The 19,588-nt window shown below is 40.6% G+C and overlaps 1 long non-coding RNA gene and 1 pseudogene across 2 annotated transcripts; both read right to left on the bottom strand.

The window, feature by feature from the left end:
- Window positions 1–8,935: 8,935 nt before the first annotated feature.
- LOC149841297 (uncharacterized) lies at window positions 8,936–9,587 on the bottom strand. Its single transcript, XR_016431649.1, has 2 exons — window positions 9,371–9,587; window positions 8,936–9,255 (listed from the first exon to the last, which is right to left on the bottom strand). It is a non-coding gene; the product is annotated as an uncharacterized LOC149841297 (long non-coding RNA).
- A 1,648-nt stretch (window positions 9,588–11,235) lies between these two features.
- LOC149841296 (haloacid dehalogenase-like hydrolase domain-containing protein At4g39970) lies at window positions 11,236–17,787 on the bottom strand (annotated as a pseudogene). The gene is made up of 11 exons (XR_016431690.1): window positions 17,382–17,787; window positions 17,201–17,294; window positions 14,555–14,599; window positions 14,377–14,421; window positions 14,038–14,112; window positions 13,905–13,938; window positions 11,775–11,830; window positions 11,626–11,685; window positions 11,482–11,541; window positions 11,324–11,378; window positions 11,236–11,249 (listed from the first exon to the last, which is right to left on the bottom strand). The product of XR_016431690.1 is annotated as a haloacid dehalogenase-like hydrolase domain-containing protein At4g39970 (transcript).
- Window positions 17,788–19,588: the final 1,801 nt, after the last annotated feature.

Here is a 19,588-nt window from a genome sequence, read left to right as displayed (position 1 = left end):
CTAAGCTTGTGTTTGTGTTTTCACGAGCACATATAGACAACTTGGCTCATCACAAGAAACGAGTGGAGACTTTGTAGGAGTCCAATCATCCATGAGTTTTGTGAAACGATCTTCAGAAGAGATGTATTTGTTGTAGTACAAGCTATTTCTTAATGGCATATATAATTAATCATGCTTATTTTAATTTCTCAGATATGGGTCCAATTATTCACCCTGTACCCTGTAGTTTTGATCCAAGTCATGAATAATCTGAACTACTTGGGCCAAGTTTCAGGCCCATTGAAGAGCAAATTGGCATAACAGATATCAACAAAACATAATTTTGACCACCAATGTTGAAATTTAGTGAATTTTGCATCACTGAGAAGTGTATTCCTATAACTGTGCTTAGTGAAGCCAAGGATCATCATCATTTTCAACACAATTCAAGAACATTTAGTGGGTCAACTAAGCCTGTAAAACATCAAAATACAAAATACTTACACGATTTGCTAGTATCATATTTCTTTATCCAAGAGGAACCAGAAGTTGATCAAAGAGAAAAAGTTGTACTCCAGTTGTTTTACCCAAATATGGACTTATGAATTGCAGTACAAGCCTATCTTGTTTGGCTAGCAGTTTCTCTTTTAACTAAGAAAAAGGTCCAACCTTTATTAGGAAAAGGAATTCTACATAATTAAGAATGAGATACTCCACTAATATAAGTAGAGTTTTTTTTAGCCTAAAAAGGACAATTAAGAGATTCATGAAAGCAGATCAGGTCAAAGCTCAACTTTCAATTTCTCCAGTGTTTGTTTGAGGTTTTTTCCCTTCATTGTTTTGTTATCTTTTTGGGAACCTGATCAAGTCTATGGGCAAGTTCGTCCTTGGTAAGGTAATTCAAGTGTGAGGGTGGAAGACCAACTTTTCATAAGAGTTAGGGCAGAATGTTGGTAGAATCTGCAAATAATAGCTTCAAGATGAAGATTTTCTCAGAAGAAAGAAATGTTCTACAATTACCAAGGTCATCCGACTACAAGTGAACAGATTCAGCTGGAAAGTGGAAATAGAATAAAGATATCCATTGCAGGAGTTGGCCAAACTGCTGAAGAGAGGCACTCCAAAGAACTTGATTTCCAATCTGGTTCAGTAGAGAAGGGTATATTTTGCCAACTGAACAGGGCCAAAGATCTTTAATAAAACTTTCTTTAACCTTGCAAAAAAGAAGTGTCAACCATTGTTCTGTGGATATCTTAAGTTGTTCAAAAGGGAGACAGACAACTCATACCACTAAGCCAAGAATCCACCAAGATTTCTTTTATGGCTTCATCGACTCCTCCAACAGATTTTTTGTGTTCTTCATGCAACAAATGACAGTCACATCAAAGACAGATGTTGGATTTTACTATTACTTTTAATTAAATATGTGATGTAAATAGAGGGCTCGATTTACAATAAAACTATCCATAACGAATTATGTAAAGCTACTTGTGAATAAAAAATAACGAAAAAGCAACTGAAAATTCAATAACGTAAAGAGTTAAAAAAAAAGGAAAAGTAACAAAAAAAAAGTATAGAAAAAAAAATTAAGAAGTTTCATCAAAAATCCCTAATCCTAAATCTTTTCTATATTTATACAGGAGAAGAATTCTAATCTTATTAGACTCCCTAAACTAATAATCCTTTAAAAGATTAAATTCATCATAATCTAATAAAACATGAATCTTGGATTCAAGATCCATTACAAATAATTTAAATACCAAACTATGAATCTCAAATGATCCAATAGACACTATAGATCTAAATATGTGTCACTCCTCTCCTACATCATCTCTCTGGATGGAAGAAGGCTTTCCCTGAAGCCTGAAATATTCTTCCTGATCGTCGTTTTTTGAACAATTTATAATCCCTGACTGCCACTTTTTGAGGATCTGAATCAAATAAATCTAAAGCTGATTTGATCCAATTTGAAGAAATCCAAGAGAATTAAACCTCTCGCTACAACTGATGTTGATGTGTGCCAAACCCAAATCCAGTTATAAACCCAGGTTCCGACACCTAACATCTGGTGTCCAAAGACTTGAGGATAGACTTAAACCGGGCCCAAATGGGTGTGGCTCACTTCAAGGCTCTCAGAACCAGTCAGGTTACTGATTCACAAGTAAATTTTATGTACCTTAATTAAGTTGTTTTTACTATCGATTTAAGATTGGCATTATGCTAATTTTGCTATAATTTTAGTGTGTCAATAAATAAAGATAAGCAATTGCAGTCATCGTGGGGATGGGTCATGAGACCATATCTTCTTTGGATGTTCTGAAAAACTTTGCCTGTAAAATTTTTAGGCAAGGTTTTATTTTTCTAATGTTATTGAGTTGTGCCAAAATTATTTGACTGAGAGATGAATAAAATATTTCAGCTGTGGTTTTAGAAAAAAAAAATCCAGTTAAATATTTGGGGAGGGAAGAAACCGGTTCGTACATATGAACAGGTCTCTCTGAACCGATCCACTCGAATGAAATGGGGGGAGGAACCGGGTAGTACACGAACCGAGGGGAAGACCGGTGAGGGGCGGAGGAGCCCGCTCATAACCCCGCTGTTAACGGTGTTTTGCGTGGGGCTCCTGCCGGCAAGGGGGTTCTCGCCGGCCTTCCCTGTCCGGCGAGCCTCCGGTCGATGGCGGGGTGACGGTGGGGGACTTTCACTGAAGGCTCCAGCCCGACAGGATCCCTGCCGACCGGGCAAGAAGGGAAACAAGAAGACGAGGCGGCGGACAGGGGGTAATCCGGCGTTGGGGGTGGGTTCCGCCAGTCAATGCCGGCTGACAGTGGGTCGCTGGTCAGTCCCTCGCCGGAGAAACCCCCTTTTCTGGCCATGATCTGAAAATGTGGTGGTGGATAAAATGTTGATGGGCCAGGGCAGCCGCCGGCCAGAAATCCGACCGTGGCAAGTGCGGGAGTCACCCATGCCTCCGGGGGCAGCTTGATGGTCGGCGGGACACTGCTTTCTGACTCCTGGCCAGATCCGGCCAATTCCAACGAGGTATGCACTTAGGATTTCCTTTGGGGGCCAGGGTGTCCTCTCGTCAACGCAACTTGGTTAGCGACCCGTTGATCGGCCATGTCAGACAAGATGGGGGTAACTCAGCACCATGAGCCCCTTCCTTGCGTCTGCTGTGACCCCCATCACACTCGGGCTATCACCGAGCGGTGGTGGAGTTTAACCCAAAGGAAGGACCCTAAACGGATGCAGGTGTTGAGGTGGGTCCATTGATTCACGTACCCATTGCTTTGGAGCTTCATTAGCCATCTGTTGTTCACGACAGCTTCCCAAGCCTAAAACCACAACCTCTTCAATGGCATTCGTTTTAGGCATTGAGCATCGGGTACGTATCGGGTCATCTACCACATTTGAGGATGTCATTAGATGCATTGCTTAGTTGGCCTAGCGGTGGGTCGATCGGCGGCACGATATAGCTGTTGACCAGAACTTCCTTCCTACTGAACACAGGCTGCAGACCAATAAGCGTTATGCTGCATCATCCATCTCTTTTGGGTGATTCTTCTCTTTCATTGGTTGTTTTTCTAAACGTTGCTCAACAGTCTCATCCATCAATCTAACTCCTTAAATCGACGATTCACTGTGCTTTGACCATCTTTCAGCCTATTGAATGATTCAATGAGAAATCGATGTTCATTCGAAAAACCTTCACTTCCAATAACGTCAAGTGTTCTTATCGATCTTTGCTTTTATTTTCTGACATCATAAACAGGATCAGGACTTCAGATCTGATAACAAGTAATGTAAATGGAGAGGACTCGATTTAAGATAAAACTACACACTACGAATTATGTAGGCTATTTGCTAATAAAAAAGATCGAGAAAGCAACTGAAAAATCAATAACTTAAAAAGTTTAAAGAAAAGTACCAAGAAAAATACAGAAACAGAAATCTAGAGGTTTCATCAACAACTGAACTGTCCTTAATCCTAAATCTTCCATGTCCCTAATCCTAGATCTTTTTTGTATTTATAAGGAAAGAATTTTAATCCTATTAAACTTTCTAAATTGATAATCCTTTAAAGATAAAATTCATCTTAATCTAATAAAACATAGATCTTCAATCCAAGATCCATTACAAATGATTTAAATATCAAACTAAATAATATGAATGTCAAATGATCCAATAGACTGTGGATCCGGATATGTGTTGCTCCTCTCGTGCATCAATATTCCACTTAAATTTCTGACTAGTTTGGTGGCAGCTCCTCTTTGTAGGCTATATCATTTACATTCATTTATCATGCTATTTTATTTTCGCATTATACTCACTCCTTCCAAATCGGAATGGAGAAATAGGACTCACAAAGCTGACCCCATGCAGTTGGGATAAGGCTTGATGATGATGGCATTCTTTCCAAATCATTATATATTTTCAATAAAGGTTATGATGACTTTTCCAAAGGAAAATGGTCATATATTTACATTTGTCGATATGAATAAATCAAAATTATGGAGGAAATGATTAAGCTACTTTATATAAAATGGGAAATTCATCATAAATGCAGCTGAATCTCTTTAGCCTGAAGTAGTCTGGTTTGAGATACCAAATTTGAAGCAAGCAGGTAGATCTGCCTGGCAACCAAAGCATTCTGAAGCAGCAAGTGGAGATCATCCTGTTGGATCATTTTTCAGATCACACAGTTTCACAATCGTCATCATGATATAAAACACGATATAAATCAAGAAATATAACAGTGTAAATAACATGATTAACAAACGACCGAAACAGTAACAGGGAGCAAGCATGGCATTTTCCGCATCAGACCAAAATCCAGACGTAAGCATATAAACAAACACAGGCACAGAACATATAGAAAACAACATGCAAATGTTTAGAATATGCAGCAGGCTAAGGCGTACGAAAGTACTCCCCTTAGAGAAGATTCGCCCCCACATACTGTGCAGATCAGGGTCCGGCGTCCTTCCCCCAGGATACAATAGCCACGACGAACCGAACGGTGCACCCCGATGGATCGTCCTTCGAAAACAGCCTCTTCGAACCACAGTTGCAGAACAACCCCTTTCGGGATAACTCACAGGAAAAAGAGAGAGAGATGGGAAATCGCAGAATGCTTCTTCAGAAATCGTCTGTCTCAGTCTCTCCGTAACCCCACCCCTGACCACGCTTTTATAACCCACGAACGGTTATGAAACGTGGAAGGAGCCCGTTACGGAATCCGAGGGGACGTGATCCGTTAACGGTCTTCGAAAGATCGAGACCCGTTACGGAATCCGAAGCGTCATAACGGGCACGGAATACGAGGAGTCGTGACCCGTTATCCATTCCCATAACCCATAACTGAATCCAAATCCAAAGAAACTTTGGGTAAAAAGATACTTGTCTTGATTGGATATGGCCCTAAAGGGCCAATTACCCGAACCCGAGCCCGACCCGGCCCGGCCCGGCCCGGCTCGGCTCGGTACGGCACGGCGGGCGGGCGCGCGCGCGCGCGTGTGTGTGTGGTGGTCATCCCACTCTATTGTTCTCAAGAACAAGTGTATGAGTTCTCAAGTGGCTTATAAACCCCACAGAAAACTCAAGCACAAGCAATGTGGGACTATTCCACCTCATCAAGACTACCTCTTTCAAAACAGCCCAGTTTCTCCTTTGAATTCTCTCTATCATCCTTCTTACACCTAACATTCCCCCACAAATTCAAAGAATGAAATGGGAGGAAACCAAGATGCAAGATGAGACAATCTGCAACAGGACATATCATGCTTTCAGCAATGGTACCTTCCGGTTTGAACCACTACCTTAGTTGACTAACTTTACTCCCACAGGAACGAAGTGAACTGAAGTCTTGAACTTGAACCTTTAGTGTAGGAGTGTCCATTACCAACAACACGATAAAGGTTCTGGTTGTAATCTTTAGGGGCAGCGCGTTAATGGCCATGCGCCCGAATCCTGTTTCATGAGTGACTTCAGGAATAACCCAATTCCTTGAACTGCGGCCACACAGTCACACTCACATAGGTGGGTTTCTCCAAAGATGCACTGCTAACATCTCGCCTTGAAAGCTTTGAACCCATTCAGAGTTTTAACTCTTCCTTAACTTGCAGCTACAGCACCTTTCCAGAGTAAACAGGGGAACAGACACAGATACAAAGTATCATATTTAATAAGGTGCTATCCAGTTCACCCTACAGCTTGTTATTACCACATTGAACCTACTTTGTGGGATCTCCACTCAGATAGGTTGGGTTGCTACTGTAGATGAACTACTGATGGGTTTCAGTCCCATCCCCTCTCTGGATTTTAGGACTAAAGACTTATCTAGTCCTTTCGTTAATGGATCAGCTGTGTTCTCTTTGGATCCAACATAGTCCACAGCAACCACTAACTGAGACACCAGTTCCCTTACAGATTTTATTCTGACTTGGATGTGTCTCCTCTGCTTTTGGTTATATTTTGTGCTTTTAATCTTTGCAATTGTGGCCATATTGTCACAATGCACAGATATCGCAGGAATTGGCTTGCACATTAAAGGAAGTTCTTCAAGAAGTCCCTTTAACCATTCAGCTTCCAATCCAGTGACATCTAAAGCACAGAGTTCAGCCTCAAAAGTAGACCGAGACAAGATGGTCTGCTTTACTGATCTCCAGGCGACTGCGCCGCCACCCAAGGTAAATACATACCCAGTCACGCCATAACTGCCAGAGTTCATGGCTATCCAGCTTGCATCACTATATCCCTCAAGAACTACAGGGAATCTCTTGTAATGCAAACTCAAGGAAATAGTTCCTTTCAGGTATCTAAGTACCCTGTCCAATGCCTTCCAATGAGTGCGATTTGGACAACTTGTGTATCTACTTAATTTTGTCACGGAGAACGAAATATCCGGTCTCGTGCAATTTGCAAGATACATCAAACTTTCAATAATCTGGGAATACCTCAATTGAGACACAGGAACACCAGTCGTATTCTTATGAAGAGGAATAGAAGGGTCATATGGAGTTGCTACAGATCTCCCTTGGTTATATCCAAATTTCACAAGTACTTTCTCGACAAAGTGAGATTGTGAAATGGTTAACCCTTCAGCTGAACGAGTCAGCTTTAAGCCTAAGATCACGCTTGCAACACCCATATCCTTCATATCAAACTTACTACTAAGAAACGACTTTGTCTCATTAACAATTCCCATATTGGAACCAAACAGTAGAATATCATCTACATACAGGCATAAAATAATACAACCATCACTTTTAACTTTACAATAAACACACTTATCAGATTTATTGACAACAAAGCCAAATGATAATATAATATTATCAAACTTCTCATGCCATTGTTTAGGGGCTTGTTTTAGTCCATATAATGACTTAACAAGTCTACAAACTTTATCTTCATTACCAGGAGCCACATAACCCTCAGGTTGATCCATATAGATCTCTTCTTCAAGATCGCCATGCAAGAAAGCGGTCTTCACGTCCATTTGATGGACCGAGAGATCATAAATGGAAGCCAGTGCTATAAGCACTCTAATAGTGGTCATCCGGGTAACCGGAGAATAGGTATCGAAATAGTCTATTCCCTCCTTTTGTTTGAACCCCTTGGCAACCAGTCTCGCCTTGTACTTGTCAATGGATCCATCTGGTTTCAACTTCTTCTTAAAGATACATTTGCACCCAATTGTGGAACTACCACGAGGGAGGTCAACCAGTTCCCAAGTACCATTAGAGATAATGGAATCCATTTCACTCTTGATGGCATCTTTCCAATGCTTTGCTTCAGGTGAAGCCATTGCATCTCGGAAAGTGGGAGGATCATCTTCGATAAGGTAAGTGATAAAGTCATTTCCCAAATCCTTGGTCTCTTGCTCCTTCTAGGTTCAACCACTTTCTCAGACTCATCGGGTCTAGGATGGGAACAAGATGGTTCTACCCCCACATCTGTCATCCTTTCCACATGTTCGGGAATGGAACCAGAAGTTGAAGGTATATCTACAGAAGACAGATTCTGAGGTACACCAACTTTCATGGGAAATACATCCTCAAAGAATGTAGCTTCTCGAAGCTCTACAATAGAGTTAACATCTATGCCAGATATCTCAGACTTAATTACTAAGAACTTGTAGGCATAACTGTTCTCTACATAACCCAAAAAGACAGCATCTACTGTTTTAGGACCCAGCTTCTTCCTATTGTGCTCTGGGATAAGTACCTTTGCAAAGCACCCCCACACTTTAAGGTATTTTAAGCTAACTTTCCTATTTCTCCAGAGTTCGAAAGGGCTACTATCCTTATGCTTCTGAAGTACTCTATTCAGAATATGGCAAGCCGTATTCAGAGCATCCCCCCACATATAGGTAGGTAATCCAAAACTCCCAAGTAGAGTATTTATCATGTCAGTTAGGGTTCTATTTTTTCTTTCTGCAATCCCATTGGATTGAGGAGAATATGAAGCAGTAAACTCATGAACTATTCCAACAGATTTGCAATATTCATCGAGTTTATTAGAAGTATATTCCCCTCCTCTATCAGACCTCAATCTTTTAAGTTTTCTACCAGTTTGTGTTTCTGCTTCATTCTTAAAGTTAAGAAACTTATCAAAAGCTTCATCTTTTGATTTTAGCAGATACACGTAACAGTATTTAGTGCAATCATCTATAAAAGTGATAAAATACTTTTTATAATTTCTAGTTAACACTCCATTAAACTCACAGATATCTGTATGCACCAGATCCAATATTTCAGAATCTCTAACAATCGTATGGAATGGTTTCCTACATTGTTTTGCTTGCACACAAATTTCACATTTTTTAGTTTTATCAATGGAATGCTCAGGAATCATTTTCAAGTTCATCATGCGTTTCACAGAATTGAAATTCACATGACCTAATCTGTTATGCCATAAGTCGGATGATTCTATGTTATAAGCAACATTAGACAATGAATCAAAAGAAACATCATTTTCTAATTTATCACTGCAAACATGTTCAACACGAAGTTTGAATAAACCATCATCTAAATACCCCTTGCCAATAAAAGTTCCAGAATGTAAAATAACAACTTTATTACATTTAAAGTTAAATTCATAACCCTCTCTAACAAGACATGAACCACTTAGAATGTTCCTTCTAACTACAGGCACATGATGCACTCTGTGTAAAGATAGAACTCGTCCTGAAGGAAACTTCAGATCCACGCGTCCAATCCCTAACACCTTTGCAGCCGTTGAATTGCCCATAGTCACGGATCTGCCTGCAGCAGCCTGGTATGAGACAAAGACAGACTTATCAGCACAGACGTGCACATTAGCCCCAGTGTCAACCAGCCACTCAGTTGGCTCATAAACATGATAGATTTGTGGGTTAACAGAAACATACCCAGTACTGGTCCCAACGACCTCAGTCACCATGTTGACTTGAGGCGTTCCTTCTGTGGTCCCATGAGCTTTGGCTTTCTTGGAAGGACATTCCTTAGCCCAGTGCCCAACCTGCCCACAGTTCCAGCACGGTTTGTTCTTTGCCTTTTTCTGGATTTTGGCCTTAGGTTTAAACTGGTTTTTCATTGCAGATTTCGATTTTTGTCCTTTGCCCTTAAAAGCTCCCGTCATCATGTTCACCTTAGGCGGTTCAGTTGGCATTACGATCTGTTTCTGGCTCCTATGCTCCTCTTCAATGGCAATGGCTACCATAAGATCATCTAGAGAAATTTTTCCTCTACGGTGCTTGAGAGACATACCGAAGTCTACCCAAAACTTAGGAAATTTCTCTACGATGGTCATAACTTGAAACTTCTCAGGAAGTTTCATTTCAGCCTCAGCCAAACTATGGAGCAGTAGCAGAAACTCGTGTGCCTGCTCAGTGACCGACTTGCCTTCTACCATCTGATATTTCAGAAACTTGGCAACAGAGTACTTTTCAAGACCTTGGTCTTCGGTATTGTACTTCTTGTCAAGTTGATCCCACAAACCCTTAGCAGTGGTAGACGAAGAACAGTACACATCGAACAATGTGTTGGACAGAACCAACAGTATGCAACCACGGCATATACTGTCCTTTTCTTTCCACTCTACAGCCGCAGTGACTGCAGCAGGGTTAGGGTTCGTATCAGACACCGAAGGGCAGTCGATTTCCAGAACATTCAACAGCCCTATCGTAGTGAACCAGATCTTCATGCGTTGCTGCCAACGCTTGAAGTTCTGCCCGGCAAACTTTTCCGGCATACCGGACATGTCCACTTTTGGTACAAATGCAGAAGAAGTCGACATGCTGAGAATCTTCTCTAAGACTGTTGGATCATTTTTCAGATCACACAGTTTCACAATCGTCATCATGATATAAAACACGATATAAATCAAGAAATATAACAGTGTAAATAACATGATTAACAAACGACCGAAACAGTAACAGGGAGCAAGCATGGCATTTTCCGCATCAGACCAAAATCCAGACGTAAGCATATAAACAAACACAGGCACAGAACATATAGAAAACAACATGCAAATGTTTAGAATATGCAGCAGGCTAAGGCGTACGAAAGTACTCCCCTTAGAGAAGATTCGCCCCCACATACTGTGCAGATCAGGGTCTGGCGTCCTTCCCCCAGGATACAATAGCCACGACGAACCGAACGGTGCACCCCGATGGATCGTCCTTCGAAAACAGCCTCTTCGAACCACAGTTGCAGAACAACCCCTTTCGGGATAACTCACAGGAAAAAGAGAGAGAGATGGGAAATCGCAGAATGCTTCTTCAGAAATCGTCTGTCTCAGTCTCTCCGTAACCCCACCCCTGACCACGCTTTTATAACCCACGAACGGTTATGAAACGTGGAAGGAGCCCGTTACGGAATCCGAGGGGACGTGATCCGTTAACGGTCTTCGAAAGATCGAGACCCGTTACGAAATCCGAAGCGTCATAACGGGCACGGAATACGAGGAGTCGTGACCCGTTATCCATTCCCATAACCCATGTAAAAAGATACTTGTCTTGATTGGATATGGCCCTAAAGGGCCAATTATCCGAACCCGAACCCGAACCCGGCACGGCGGGCGCGCGCGCGCGTGTGTGTGGTGGTCATCCCACTCTATTGTTCTCAAGAACAAGTGTATGAGTTCTCAAGTGGCTTATAAACCCCACAGAAAACTCAAGCACAAGCAATGTGGGACTATTCCACCTCATCAAGACTACCTCTTTCAAAACAGCCCAGTTTCTCCTTTGAATTCTCTCTATCATCCTTCTTACACCTAATACATCCAGACTGTGGATACGGTAGAAATGTTGATAAGGATAAACATATAAATATTTTTTCAGTTAAGGATTTGGATGAGAAACATATGTACCCAACATTACTTAGGTCTGGATAGATGGCTATTGCATCTGTAAAATCCTGCAAGAATGAAAAAATGCAGCAGAAGTTTTAACCCACCAAAGCCAAGTTTTCGTATCGCATACTATCACATCAAAGTCGGGTTGAAAATACTATCAGAGACTTGTTTAGCTGTTGAAGAGGTATATGTTACAATACAATGCATTCCAGCTCCTGTTGCTGCCTGAAAGGGGAAAAGAAAGAGAAAATAACTCAGCTTAATTGTCAGTTTCACTGAGCTACACTAAGCAGTTATTATAAATCCCACCTGTAAGCCAATTACGCTATCCTCCACGACCAAGCAATTTTCAGGTAGCACTCCTAATTTCTGAGTCACAGAGAAGGAAATATTCTGAATTCATCAACAAACAGACATGAGATATATTTAGGCATGAAAAGGCAAAAGAAAATTACTACCTTCACAGCGGTCCTATATATTGATGGATCCGGCTTCTTTTCCTTCACATCGTCACCTGCCACAGGGTTAGTTACGAGTGAGCTTGGATGTCCAACTTATAAGCTCATGGTCTTATTTCTAAAATTCTTGAAGTTGATAAGAATAATTCTCAGAATACTAAATTCTTGATGTTTAGTGCATAATGAAGAGAGGGAAAATCATGAAAATGAGTAGAGAAAGGTGGGAGAATGAGAGAAACATGAGAGCGTGAACAGAGGAAAAGGTTGAATGAAAGCAACTATGGGAGAAAAGATGGCTATGACATACTCTGGTACTCCTTAAAAATCATTAATTTAACTTTAATTTCTTACTTGAAAATCTCATGTTTATCATTTACACCCATTTTGACATTTTCAGATTTCAACAAGTTCATTCAAAAAATTACTTATTTTAAACTATTACTTGCTTTTGCCAAAAAAAAAATCAACGCAATTTTTGTTCCATAAGATGCCCTAAGGCAGTCAATCTGAAGATAAACGTGGATGACTATTTGGGCAGTGCACAAGGCTAAAAGGGAATCCATTTTGTCAAAAATTTCCCAGGAAAAGAGTGCTAAAGTAGCAGAAACCATGGGGCAGAATGGAGAGAAATTTGTGTTACCACCCCATGCAGGTGATAACTCTAATTATGTTGATAGGACCTACTTATATCCTACGCTTTGCCAGTTGCCACAAATATCTCCAATGTTTTGAAGCATCGTATACTCTAATATTCTCCAAACAAAATTATGAAAATACCATGACATCATTGTGATGACAACAAGAGATTTTGCAATATCCACAAACATAATCCCCTACAAGATTTTCAAGAAAGAGTATCACCGAGCTTTTTGTAGCAGCAGAGCATACTGCAAGCATAATCCCCTACGAGACAAAAAACCAATTGTCTGCCAAACTCATGATCCCCACAATATGCCACAAACGTAAAATGTCATTTTCCCTTCACCTTTAAGATTTGGAAGGGTTTTCTTGAGATTTTTCCAACAAAAAAAAATCATTGATCATCACCCAGTACACTGCCTTGCCCAGAAACCCCTGAGAAATAGCTGTTCCAAGGGATTTTGGCACAGACTATGGAAGCCTGGCTTGCATTTTATCAGAGAATTTCCAGAGTTTTCTAATTCTCACACAATCTCTGGGGTGCACTTTAATGAAACTTATTCAGCTAAAAGAAAAGCATCTATTTACAAACCTGAGCGTCAGACCAGTAGTACAAGAGGTGTGTGTTAACCATTTGAATTGGAAAAGAACACTTCATTAATCTCGGTGTAAAAAATAAGTTAGTGTAGACACAAACATATACTTGTACAATGATACATAAAAGTGTATATACACACGTCCATGGAATTGAAGGACGTTAACAAGTTTACCATATATTTTCACCCCCAAGTAAAATGAATAGTCACGACCTAGAGAAATTAACTTTTTTTACAAAGACTGGTTAGGATCATTTTTATTTCCACTTTGGAAATACAAATAAGCTTTTAATGAATACTTTTGTAGTTTAAGATTTCCTTATGGGGATTAAAGCAAGGAGCCATCATGTCATGCCATTTCTAAAATTTGATAGGCCAGAAAAAATGAGTTCATCTTGTTGCATCCTCTAAAGACTATGGTTAAATTCAACTACGGGTGGCAATCGGGTAGGGTTGGCGGGTCGACCCGGCGGGTTGGCGGGTCAGCATACCTCAACCCGAACCCGACCCGTTTAATAAACGGGTTGTCTGTGGCAAACACGAACCCGACCCGTCTATTAAACGGGTAACCCGACATGACCCGCCAACCCATTTAATAAACGGGTTGGTTCGGGTAAATGGGTTGGTGGGTCGGGTTCGGGTAAACGGGTTGACCCGCCCGCCTAACCCGTTTATTAAACGGGTCAGCCGGGTTGGCATACCCCTAACACGAACCCGACCCGTTTAATAAATGGGTTAGGCGGGTCGACCCGTTTATTAAAAGGGTTAGTTTAAGCCAAACCCGAACCCGCCTAAGAGGCGGGTTGGCGGGTCATGTCAGGTTTTGCCACCCCTACATTCAACACATCCGGTGTTCAACACATTTCTTTAGAAAAAACATAGTTTCCTATTGTACCTGCAAGGAAGCAGTCGAGCTGATGGAATTGATCCTGCACATGCCCAGATGTTTATAAACCTCATTCAAATTTAAAGCAGAAAATAAATGTTTCACTGCCAATGTTTGACTCACACAAGTACTGTTAACTTACAATTCCCAAAAGATTTTCAAGACAGAGTATCACCGAGCTTTTTGTAGCAGCAGAGCATACTGCAAGCATAATCCCCTACAAAACAAAAAACCAATTGTCTGCCAAACTCATGATGCCCACCATATGCCAAAATTTATGCATCCTATTGAAGCAAAAACTGCAAAACTATATACGAAATTCAAATACATGTCATGGCTACAGAGAGAGAGCCGAGCAACATGTATGACACATGAACTAGAATCTTCAGGAATGTAAAATAGCAAACTTACTAAGTGATAAATGTAAAGTTTCAAAAGACTAGACTCCCAAACACAAATTTTCTATAAGAAGATATCTTACAGCAGCTTTAGCATCATCCATCAACCTTAGAACACCAGGTCTTGGCTTCACATTCCCACAGACAAATGCCCAGACATCAATGCACATGCCATAAGATCAGTATCCTTGATGAGTTGATATGTTTTAGCTAGTAAATTGGTGGGAGGTAATGGAAAATTTTAAATGGTATGCTTCTCACAGTTCCAGATTTAATGATCTCCTTGTACCTCTCAGTTTTCCAGTCCTACAAAAGGAATGAAAACTCCATCATATGCAATTTAAAGATTACTGATTACAACTCAGAAAAGTGTAAATGCACAACTTACAGTAACATGAATATCTTGTAAATGTATAAGAAAAGCTTTCTTGATCTTAAATAACCAAAGTTGTAGAAATAGCCAAACGGTATTTTTTTGAGCCATTAAGCTTTGGTACATTGTGAGCTACTGATTTTTTCAAAGTCTTGAAAAACTTGCTTACATGTCATAATCACTTGATTCAAAACTCATTTTCTACTAAACAAACCATGTAGATTACATCTGAAAGGTTTAAACTTTAAAAAAATAAAGAAATAAGAAAAGAAAGATTATTCTCTCATTAGTTTAATTTGTACCTCTCTCTCTCTCTCTCTCTCTCTCTCTCTCTCTCTCTCTCTCTCTCTCTCTCTCTCTCTCTCTCTCTCTCTCTATATATATATATATATATATATATATATATATATATATAGGTTACAACCCAGAGTACCATACTATCTAACTAAATCTTACAGGTGTGAGCTTTATTTGATGAATTTAACTTCATAGATCCATTTATTATGTAACACACTTTGGACTGAGTTTTTTTTAACACAAAAAAATAATTCTATCATAAGATTTTGGCACATTGTGGACTGGTGAATTTGGATCCAGCATGACCAGATGATCTAAAGAATGTTTTTAACAAAGCAAACCATCTAGATTGTATGCATAGTGCATGATCCATAAAAAGTTGTGAAAATATAATTGAATGGGCTGTTTCAGTTGAAGTATACAGTACACTCGAGGTAGTAGGGATGGCAGCGGACTGGAGCGGGGGCAGGGGACAAGGTCTCCAACCCCGCCCGGTCTCAAAATCCTGCCCTCCATCCCCGCACGGGTTTTGATTTTAACGTCCATCCCCGCCTCCAACCCCGTTTCATGTCCTCCATCCCCGGTCCAAACGGGGCGAAGCGGGGCCCCATTTCCCCTCGGTCCATTGCCATCCTTAAAGAAGGATTGGGGACGGAGCGGGGATTGGGACAGGGACGGAGCAGCGAGGCGGAAAGCGTAAGTCCATCCCCACACGGGTTTTGATTTTAACCTCCATCTCTGTTTCATGTCCTTCATCCCCGGTCCAAAGGGCTCAGTTTCCCCCTGGTCCACTGTCATCCCTAGGAGGTAGCCAATATATATATATATATATATATATATATATAACAGATTTATTTACAGGAAGACTGTCATATGGCATCTACATTACAGAAATCAGATGTACAATGCGGCACAAAGGAAACATGGCTTACACTTGTGCAAGCTTATGCCATGGTGGAAACTGGACCTTTTTAGTGTTCCTTATTTCCTTCTGTACATTCCCAAAAACTCTTGGACATTCCTTAATCAACAGGACGATGCCATTCTTTGTGTTCCAACATGAACAAGTGAATAATCCATAATTAACTCAAAATCTGATTAATTTAACGATAAGGACATTCAGTGCATATGATACTGGAATTGCAGTTCGAGAGCATGTGAAGATTGTAGTGTTAAATAGCTGTGGTTTTTTAAAGTATTGATGATATTATCATGAAAGTTTCAAAAAATTATTAAATGTATTCGATTATGATATTAAGAAATATCAAGTTTCTCCAACAAATTCTATAAAACAATATTAAGAGCATTCCGTTGTGTATTTTTTTATTTAATTTTCCTTTCTCCAACATTGCCAATATCTTCACGAGAAAACTCTTTTGAAATTCACCAAAAAATTGCCTTGTTGAGTAATTGCCTATATCAATATTGGTAAGTTGTGGCTGATGAAGATAGAAACACGTGGAAAACATAGCAATTCGGAATGCTAATGAAAAGAAGTTGTGAAAATTTAGTGATTCATGGATAAAATAGAAATTTATAATAATAATAATAATAATGTGTCCCACTAAGTTCAATGGCTTGTGGGAAAATTAGAATTTTAGGCTACTTATATTTCAATAAGATTTCATAGTTTTTTGCTTCATGCCATTAAATTACTCATCTCTGGATGAAGTGGAAAGTGTTTCTGATGTAAATTCACCTGTAAAAGTGTAAGTCAAGAAGCAAGACAATATGTGTCCTCTAGGATTTGTTTTACCCTGGAGAAGACACCGGCAATAGCCAACTAAAGTTTAGAAGATACGAAAGAGAATCATATCCACCACATTCAGTTTATAATGCCCAATTTTCTGCGAAGGATGATAACAGAAGTATTCAAGAATCACTGCTTCATGGGAGATGGGGCAGATTTCAAAGATATCCGTTCTAGGCCTGCCTGCCTTAAACAGTTAATATATCATGATAGGTGCAACAGCAATACAGTCTACTCAGAGGAATCATGCAGGTTTGACAGCAACAAAAAATCAACCTCTGTTACCTAAAAGAAAATAAATTGCAGCACTCCAATCTCAAGAGATTACCGAAGTTTTCCTTTGAATAAAGCATCACAAATTTCCAAACAACGACCAACAGCAACTAAATTCAAGCACATTTCCATCACCTCAAGGGCGATCGCCTAATCAATTCCCAAAAATCGCATCTCAAAACTCAAGAGAACCAAATCTTAACGGGAAATTCACCTGAAGTGTATCGATCAACCGAGCTCTATCTGCATCCGCGGCCGGAGGCTCATCAGAGACCATCGAAGACGGCCATCCGTTCTCCCCGAAACACCTAAAATCAGGCATTGGAACCGATCATTAGAAAAGCTACAGAAAACAATAACCGATCAAAACGAGAAGAGTCCTAGGAAGAGCGCACCATCGCATCTTCGGCTTTCCGCAGCCGATTCAGTTCTGGAGCTCGTCATAGAAGTCGGAGTCCCAGTAGATGGGCTGGGAGGGTGAGGACGGGCACCGGACGTTGAAGTGAGCGAAGGCGTCGTTGTATGCCTGCCTGTGGAGGTGCAGTCGAATATGAGAGCTTGCAAAGAAGAAGACGAAGACGAAGACGAAGAACAACAGCTGATCACGGTGACTGATTTCCGAGTCGATCTGCTCTGATCACGAACGGAGATGGCGGATCGGAGACGAAGATACGATCCAGAGGGAGAAGGAATCAGGGCCTGATGTTTAGGGCAAAGAGCGGGAATTTCGTGGATTTGAGGATAGGTGGAACGGGATCCGACGGGGAGGACAAGCGGCGAGAGGAGAGACGATGAAGCCATCTCTCTCTCTCTCTCGTTTTCCGTCAGGATGACTTATCCCATCGCGCCAACTTCAGAGTTCAGCCGCCCAATATTTATTTTGAATATTTTTGCCCTTCTTTTCCTTTTCTTTCTCTTCTTTTTCTTGATTCGAAAAAACGGACTCGGACACCGTCTCAACGGGTCGGATACCCGACCCATCAGGGTATACCCGGACCCGCCTAAACAACAAATGGTCGGGTTCAGTTTCGGGTTTTGTTAGGCCATGAAAATGGAAGCCGAAACCTGGACTTTTTAGAAATTTATTTTTATTTAAAATATATATAATTTCAACGAAGGCTCCGCATGTCTGGTAGGAGCAGGTAGTGCACGTCACCTTTTGTTGAGATGTTGCAAGTTGAATCCCAGTGGTCTCCTTGTACAACTGGTAGGGTCTGCCTAACCCCAGCTTGCCTTTCAAAAAAAAAGATATATATATATATATATATACTCTCAGATCGGGTTGGTACCCAGCAAAAATTATGATCCAAATCCGACCTGCATATTGCTTGGATCGGGTTCAGGTCAACCTGAATATTTTTCGGGTTAGCACTTTTCATGCCCATGCCCGAGAACTCAGGTTCGGTTTGGGTTGGGTACCTGATACAAACCCGACCCTTTGACAGCCCTAGTTTGGATAATAAAAAACGGTTTATGGTTCAAGCCGTGCTGACCTTGTTGGGTCCCAAGCTCAACTAGTTTGGACCAAAAAGTTTTGGCCTCCAGATGCATTGAAATGGCAGGTCCGGACCCTAGTCAACCCACAGTCCACTTTTCACCTCTTAAAAAGTGTAGTCCTCTCATGCTGGTAAAGTGGACAGCTCATATTGTGGCAAGCAGAGCTGAGCTTGTGCTCATGGTGAGCTCGTTTTAAATGAGTCGAGTTCAATTTTTTTTGTGTCGTTTTTCAAGAAACCTTACAGATCTGATCGTCATGTTTTGGTTAATAAGAGGCGACTTTTGAATTAACTGATTATACATAAGCACAATTTTATGTCCAATATTTTCTCGGCTCATAACATCACATTTTTTCGTCAAAAACACATGATCTAAAAGCCGGTTCCTAACATTTAGACCATGTTGAATCCATCCATAAGGTCGGATTGGGTGAACACGACCCAGTGTATAGGATTTCTGGCTCATTCAGATGGTCAGATCGACATTACTATATAATAATTGGGTTTGTCCTCCTTATGAATGTAAATGGATCAGATTCGGGTCAGATGTATCCCACACAAGATCAGACTAATTGAGTATTGGCTAATTGGATTTGGATGCAGAAAGGGTAGGACTGAATCCAACTAATTACATGTACTCAGGTTCAAATACTCGTCGGACTCAGATATCCATCAAATTCAATTGTAAAATCCTAAACCAAATCTGAATAATTGGATTCGACTTCCTTTACCAAGTCCAAAAAAACATAGTTGGATTCGATTCAGATATTGGATAACATCTAAACCATTGGCGACTCTAGTTGTGACCTAGTGATTATTTGGGGGAAAGATTTCAGGAAAGAAGATGGCAATAATGCATGTCGGACCCAGATCCAGATCAAACTGAAAAGGTTCTAGAAAGGGGAAGGAGAGGAGGAGGAAATCTAGCTTCATGTTTTTTTCTTGAAAGGCAAGCTGGGGTTAGGCGGACCCCTACCAGAACAACAACCGTCCCATGTGACAGAGGCATAGTGACAAATATCACCAGATTTATGAAAATCTTGCGATAATATTGCAAGAAATTGTCTGAAAGATTAAAACGGCAATTTCTCGCAAGATTTTCAAAA

Source organism: Nuphar pumila, chromosome 4 (genome assembly GCF_984573655.1).
Source record: "Nuphar pumila chromosome 4, dmNupPumi1.hap1.1, whole genome shotgun sequence".
Lineage (NCBI taxonomy): Eukaryota > Viridiplantae > Streptophyta > Magnoliopsida > Nymphaeales > Nymphaeaceae > Nuphar > Nuphar pumila.
The sequence above is the reverse complement of the archived record's forward strand: the minus strand, read 5'-3'. Positions and strand labels throughout refer to the sequence as shown.